Below are 7,787 nucleotides of genomic sequence, written 5' to 3' on the forward strand. Positions count from 1 at the left end.
AAGCCTCTATTGCCTGAGGATTCCATTCTAATATACTCTTATTATCAACCGAGCGAAACCCTCTGGTTAAGTCAACCAATGGTTTGGCCACATCCGCAAAGCCCTTAATAAACTTACGATAATAATTTGCAGCGCCTAAAAATGCCTGCAATTCTCGCATAGTAGTCGGAAATGGGTACTCCTTCATCGCCCTAACCTTCTGTGGCTGCGGCTTCACTCCATCTCCCGAAATAATGTGGCCCAAATAATCTACCTGGGGTTTGAAGAATTTACACTTCGACAACTTAAGTACGAGATTTGCCTCTTTCAGCCGTTCCAGCACGGCTCTCAAATTATCACAGTGTTCTTCCCATGAATCTCCCAGAACAACAATATCATCTAAGTATACAAACCCAACCTCTCCCACTAATCCGGTGAGAACCTGGTTTATAATACGCTGGAAGGAGGCAGGAGCATCCTTCAAACCGAAAGGTAATACATTGAAATGATAGTGCCCCTCCGGCGTCGAGAAAGCCGTAAATTCCTTACTTTGTGAAGTTAATGGAATTTGGTGATAGCCTTGACGAAGGTCAAGACAAGAAAAAATCCTACTCCGACCCATACGTTGTAGGACCGTATCTATGTGCGGCAATGGATATCTCTCATCTTGGATTACTTCATTTAACAATCTGAAATCCAGACACAGCCTTAAAGTTCCATCCTTCTTCTTGACTGGCACTAAAGAACTGTTATAAGGGGACCGTGAGGGTGAAATCACCCCCTGTGATATCATATCCTCGATTTGGCGCCTAATCTCTTCCCTATACTTTAGGGGAATCGGATATGACTTCTTATAGATAGGGGGTCCCTCTGCCCTAATCTCATGGAAAAACTGATCAGAGATCACTAGTGGTTCGTCATCCAGAGAAAACACCCTTGGAAAATCTCGGACTAACCCTGATAACATGTCATGTTCCTTGGAATTCCTTGCGAACCAGCCATCTACCTCTTCTAGCAACCTAACTACCTTTGTATCCGTAGTACTTATGCTAGCACTGACAGGTCCTATCGCAACTATGTCCTCGTCAAGTTGACGTTGTTGCAACTCGACGAGGTCCCCTATGCAGACCGTTGACTCCACCTCAACTGGAAAATCCTCCTCCACTGCATAAGGCACCCTGAACCAAAGACTGTTTCCGGACCGTCGTATCCCGACTACTCCCTCCGAAAGTCTTAAGCCAGCCAACTCCCGTGGTATGAACAGCATGGAGCCTATCCTATCCGGAACCTCTCCACCCCCACTGAGTTCTAAATCTAACACCCCGCACGTACAAGCCTCTAAAATCTGACTTTCTCTTAAAGTGGCTACCCCACTAAATGCTACGCTGCTGTCTGCAGCATCCTCCACCTCACTTATGAGTACCTTCTGGTCCACTCCTGCTACCTCCCCAGGGGCCGACGCACCAGGCGTCCCCGGTGTCGGTTCCCCGGCCTGGTTGTAGGGGGCCCCCTACAACCACACTCGGTAGCAATTGAGCCTGCCTCCGGACTCCATACCACATCCACTTGTTGACCCTCGATCGACAGGTGGATGGGCTGAGGTGGATTGTTAGTAAATATAACCCGGTGTGTCCGAATAAAATCACACCCCAACAGCAACTTCCCTGGCAAATTCCATGAATCCGCCACTAAAAATGAATGCTTGACCTTGACCGGCCCAAACTCTAATGGAATATCGACCTCCCCTCTTTGGCCTATATCACTGACACCCACCCCACCTGACCTTAAGATCGGAGTCTCTTATTTCGATATTCCTTCCCTGTAGAAAACTACTTCAAACAACAGTAACCCTGTACCAAAAGACTGTACAGTGATAACCCTCCCCATCCCTACAGAGGAAACTGACGACTTAGCCAGTGTCCCTATACCTGTACCATGGGGAGCAACCTTGGGGAACACATCTAAGTGCTCCCCTTTCTCTCCGCGTTTTTTTGATAAGGAGGCGGAGAGTCCTGTCTTCCCTCTTTCATTTGTAGTCGCACTGGACAGTGTAACTTCATATGACCCGGCCGTTGACAGTAGAAACACAACATAGTCCCTGGCCTCCTGTCCCATGATCCTGCGCCCGTCCTTCTGTCTGGTGACGCCCCCTGAGGATCACTGGCCCCACCAGGCTGTGAGTCTCCACGCAATCCGCGTAGATCCCCCTGAAAAACGGTACAGGATTCAACACCGTGACCAACTCGGGAACAATAAGCGCACCTGACCTGAGGTTGAGGCCGCCGACCAATCTTGCCCTCCCTGATCATCTTTATAAGGGCATTACACTCGTTCATGGAGTGCCCTGCCATGTTACAATAAAGACAGGGGACAGAGCTGCCAGATTTACGTACCTCCCCTCTTTCTGCAGTAGAATGTCCTTTGCCACCAACCTGCCTTCCTTGGGGGGGCAAAGGGGTGGCCGGACCCTTCGCCGGTCTCCCCGCCCTGAGTTCTCCCCTCACTTGGCTCTGCTCTAGGACCCTAGGGGAAGTAGCGGCCGCAACCGTGCGAGCACCCACTGGGCCCTTCACCTTAGCTGCAGCCACCAACTCTGGGTTATCGGACGCCCACGAGTTGTATAATTCTAAAAGGGTGATAGGAGAAACAACATCTCGCAGCGTGTGTTTCTGTATAAAAGAAGCCGGTAAATCCTTAGCCAAAAGTATGCCATACGTCCCCATAATAATAGGTTCTAACTCTTTGTCTAAGCCTATTAATTCCCAAGAAACCTGGTGCAAGCGATTGAAAAAAGCTGTGACTGACTCCCCATCTTTTCGCTTCATGTCTGCAAACCGACCCAGTAAGGAGCATAAACTGGGCCTTGCCGCGTGTACCTTAAGGAGACGTTCCTTTAGGGAACTCCACACATCCTTAGTGTTCGCCGCCCTCCAGAATTTCCAAGTCCGTAGCGGTTCGCCCCGCAGCCGCTCCAAGGCTAAATTTATCCTGCCAGAGTCGTCCCACTGTTCTCCCGTGGTTAAGTCCTCCACCATAGACAACCACCACTCCAAATTTTGGGATGCCTCCTTGTCTATAGTATCACAACCCTCGAAGAATGGCAATTTAGTCTTTACATCATTTATCGGATTTCTCTTCCGCTGATCTACCAAGATCATCAAGTCCTCCCGTGAAACTCCCCCAGCCATACTTGGTGACTCGGTTTTATTTACCTTCTCCGGCAAAACTTCGGTCCCTGAAATCTGTGATCCGTGAGGCTCGGTCGAGTCTCTTAACTCACCAGACTCCTCGACCTTACTAACCGCCGATGAGGATAATTCCGTCCCGTCAGATACCTGCGGGTCTCCCGTGGCCTCAGGATCGACAGGTGGCCCTGGAGGATCAGCGACCGCTGTGTGCTGCACCCCCTTCGAGTCAACAGACCACTGTCTAATGAACTCTATCGCCGACCCTGTATCCGAGTCCTGCAATAGTATACAAACAAGCCTCTCTAGAATCTCCGGTAAATCACTCACCGAAACTAGGCCCTCCCTACCTACTGTACCGACAATATCGTCAACAGCAGCTGGCACTCGCCCCTCCAACAAGGCTATCCTTTCCGAAGCAGAGCGAGTTCCGGTAGGAAACAGAAAGACAATCAATTCCTCAGCCGCCCGTCTTAAAACACCCCGCAGCTGACCCACATCCATGTGCAAAGACAAAAAAAAAAACCTTGTATATACAGAAAACAAAAACGAAAAAAGACACTGAGGTGGAAATGGCAATACTGCACCACCCCAGCGGCACTCTCGCGCTCTCTCGCCCGTGACGTCACAGGATCCCTCGCCTGCCCGCACTGGTCTGCGACTCCCCGTGACTCAACCCAGGCAGTATGCTATGACGTCACCGGTCACACCGCCGACCCACACTGGCCGCGCCGCCCCCGTCACCCAGATACCCCAATATCCCGTCACCCAAATACCCGAGTACCCCGTCACCCAAGCCCGCGCCCTCACCCGGCGACACGCTCAAGGGCTCGCTGTAGCCGCCCGCCTAGTGACCGCTGACGTAGTGCCAACGCGGTCAAAGATCAGCAGCGCGGAGACGGTAAACAACCCTCCGACCACACTCTGTAGCTCCGAAGGGGGGGGGAAAGCCGGGATATGGTAAGATATAAGAAAACAGGATAGCAACAGGCCCGCAAAACTAATTTGTATGGGAATATATACCCTGCAAAAGATAAAAGCAACCCCTTAGAAATGACAAACAAGCACGGAACTCCCCATATATGAGTATGAGAAAATAACACAAAACAATATATGAAATAAAACGTCCTGGAAAACCGTAGCTGCAAAAAAAATTAGAGGTTATACAAATAACAAATGAAAGTAACGTGAAACCGGAAAGCAGCACCACCGCCGCCACCACTGTCGTAATCAAGATGTAGATTAATCTGTGAAAATAAAAGTAATCACACCCGTTACGATTTAGGTATAACTGCCACCACCAGTTCTTTCTATGGGTAAAACTGGAAACCCCTTTACAACAAAATGACCCTGTGACCCAACAACTACCCAAGTATCTAGTTGACCATGGAGGACTACAGAAAGAGAACTTGCTTTACTATTTTTATTTGTAATTTTTATATAATAAATGTAAAACAGAAACTAAATATAGACAAACAAAACAACACTGAAACAACTGAAAATTACACTATTATTCACTGAGCTTTCCGGAAGTAGCCGTGACGAACCCCGTCACGATTACCCCACTCTATATCCCAGACCTCCTCTAGTCTTATTCTTTATCTGCTAATGATGAGAAAGCAAAATGTTTCACTATAATTATTCTCCAATACTAGACCTCCCGCCCAGTATTTACCCCACAACTAGATCTGCACTTCTCCTACCAAAATCACTAGTAGGTGTCGGTCCATCTAGCCGTGTTCCTGTCTCCGGAGGTTCTGTCTCTCACCTCCTCCTCTCCTTCTCTCCCGTCGCCGCGCATGCGCACACGGAGCACAACCACCTTCGTCGGTGCTTATTTATTTCTATGTCTTTACTTCCATGTCGTCTTACGACATATATATATATATATATATATATATATATATATATATATATATATATATATATATATATATATATATATATATATATATATGTATATATTTATTTATATTTATATATATATAAATATATATATATATACTATATATATCTATATATATATATATATTAATTATAGATAAATATAGAGATAGATGTGTATATATGCATTTATATATATACGTATATATACATATAAATATATATAAATATATACATATATACATACACACACACACAAAGCACCACACACACACACACACACACACACACACACACACACATATATATATATATATATATATATATATATATATATATATATATATATATATATATATATATATATATATATATATATATATATATACATAGACACAAACACACACACTAGAAAAAATAGAAATAAGTTTATATATATACAATATATATATATATATATATATTTTATATATTATATATATTATATATATATATACACATATATAGCATACTATATATATATATATATATATATATATATATATATATATATATATATATATTATATATTATATATACACACATATAATATTTATAAATCTATTTCTATTTTTTCTAATGTGTGTGTTTGTGTCTATGAGTGTGTGTGTGTGTGTGTGTGTGTTGTGTGTGTGTGTATATATATATATATATATATTATATATATATATATATATATATATATATATATATATATATATATATATATATATATATATATATATATTATATATATATATATATATATATATATATATATATATATATATATATATATATATATTTAAATATATATATATATATATATATATCTATTTATATATATATCTATTTATATATATATCTATATATATATTATATATATATATATATATATATTCTATATATATATATATATATATATATAATCCTTCGAGGATGGTATCGTCCCTAGACACGATCAAGTCCGGCATCATCCATCCGGGTAGACCTTGGGATCGTGTCGTCAGAGGGAAGCTGCTTCTCTCCAGGCCGGTGAGCACGACCATGATGCCTGGGCAGAGCATCATGGGGAGCCCTCCTGAAAATTTTGACCCAATTAGTTGGCTGCTCTAACAGTGGTAAAACTAAATGTATGTGAAAGCTGTATGAGTTCTTGAATTATTAGAAATCTTTGATTCCAAATGGAAAACATGATATATCGTAAAACCGTAAAATAAATAGAAAAAAATACAGTTGGTAAATAGATAATAAAAGAGCTTTAAACAAGAGAAAAAAAAAACGAAAGGGAAATTGACAACAAGATCAGTAAATAAACTAAGATAAGCAAGTAGAGGAAAAAATAACATTAAAACCGAGGTAAAATATAGGTAAAATATACACAACTACAAATGCAAGTAAACTGATTTAAAAGCAATATTATCACTTACAAGGAAATTTAATACCATGAACCATAAAATGTAAAACGTAAAACCAGGAAACTAAACCACAAAATTAAATATAATAAAACAGACAAGGGTAAATGGATCAAGGTAAAAGTTTTGCATAGCAAAACAATGGAACTACGTAAAATGGAATGAACTAAGTGGAAAATACAAGTATTAGAATAAGAATAAGTAAGAAAACGAATGAACTAAAAGTCTAACGAACTAAAAATGAAAGAAAAACATATAAAAGAACAATCCTAGATATCATCTATGACTGAGAATCTAACAGCATCGTCACCAAGCTGGGTGGTTAATTTAAACCTCGGGCGCCCAGTCTGATGGACCCTAACAGAACCGAGAAGTAATTCTTCTCAGGGAGTAGTCTTCCCCATAGATATGGATGTTGTGGCAACAGGCTCGTCTTCGGGCTCGGGATCGTCAGGTCCGACATATGGTTTCAAATCATTCGTGTGAGCACGGCGTTGCGTGTTAGGCGGCATCATATCCTCTAGCAGGAAAGCTACTGGCCCAACCCAGCGGGAACCAAGAGGCCCATCCCTGACAGATGGAGGAATTCGTCTCATTACTAGGGATCCTATAGTTGGAGAGAAAGCGACTCTAGACCCCTTGTTATACTGCCTGGCCCATGTTTCCTGTGCACGCCTAGCTGTTTCTGTTGCCAAATCTCTTCCCTTTCTCATACTCTCCTGAATTTCAGAGGCTTCAACATGGTCAAACTCTATTAGGTTCGTGTTTGTTAATGGAAAGTGCATGTGCCGGCCTAATAATAAGAAAAGAGGCTGTTCATTCGTAGACCGATGGATAGAAGAGTTGAGGCCCAGACGCACAGTGAAGAGATATTTGGGCCAACGACGGGTTCTTTCTCAGCAAGCATAGCCAAAGCATCCTTCACCACGCGATTGGTTCGCTCTATCATACCATTGCAGTGAACTCTGGACCATTATCTGTGAGTAGATATCGAGGTGGGCCAAAGAGAGTGACCCAGTGGTCCAAAAAGGTAGTTGTTACAGTGGCTGAAGTCTTATTCCTGAGGGGAATCAACTGTAAAAAGCGACTGTGGTGATCAATTATACTTAAAACATAGCGAAAGCCCTTTGTGGAAAGCCCCAAATCTGTGATATCGGCAGAGACTCGCTCCATAGGGAATCTTGCTGCTGCTAAGGACTCTAATGGAACTTTCTGAGTGTTACCTCTGCGGCGTTGGCAAGTCTCACAAGCTCGGACATACAATCGAGACTCTTTCAACATATTTGGAAAGTAATACATGTTTCTA

At 42.6% G+C, this 7,787-nt stretch overlaps 1 pseudogene; it reads right to left on the reverse strand.

The window, feature by feature from the left end:
- Nucleotides 1–4,445: 4,445 nt before the first annotated feature.
- Nucleotides 4,446–7,266, reverse strand: LOC119570794 (annotated as a pseudogene).
- Between the last annotated feature and the right edge of the window lie 521 nt (nt 7,267–7,787).

Source organism: Penaeus monodon, unplaced genomic scaffold, assembly GCF_015228065.2.
Source record: "Penaeus monodon isolate SGIC_2016 unplaced genomic scaffold, NSTDA_Pmon_1 PmonScaffold_3967, whole genome shotgun sequence".
Lineage (NCBI taxonomy): Eukaryota > Metazoa > Arthropoda > Malacostraca > Decapoda > Penaeidae > Penaeus > Penaeus monodon.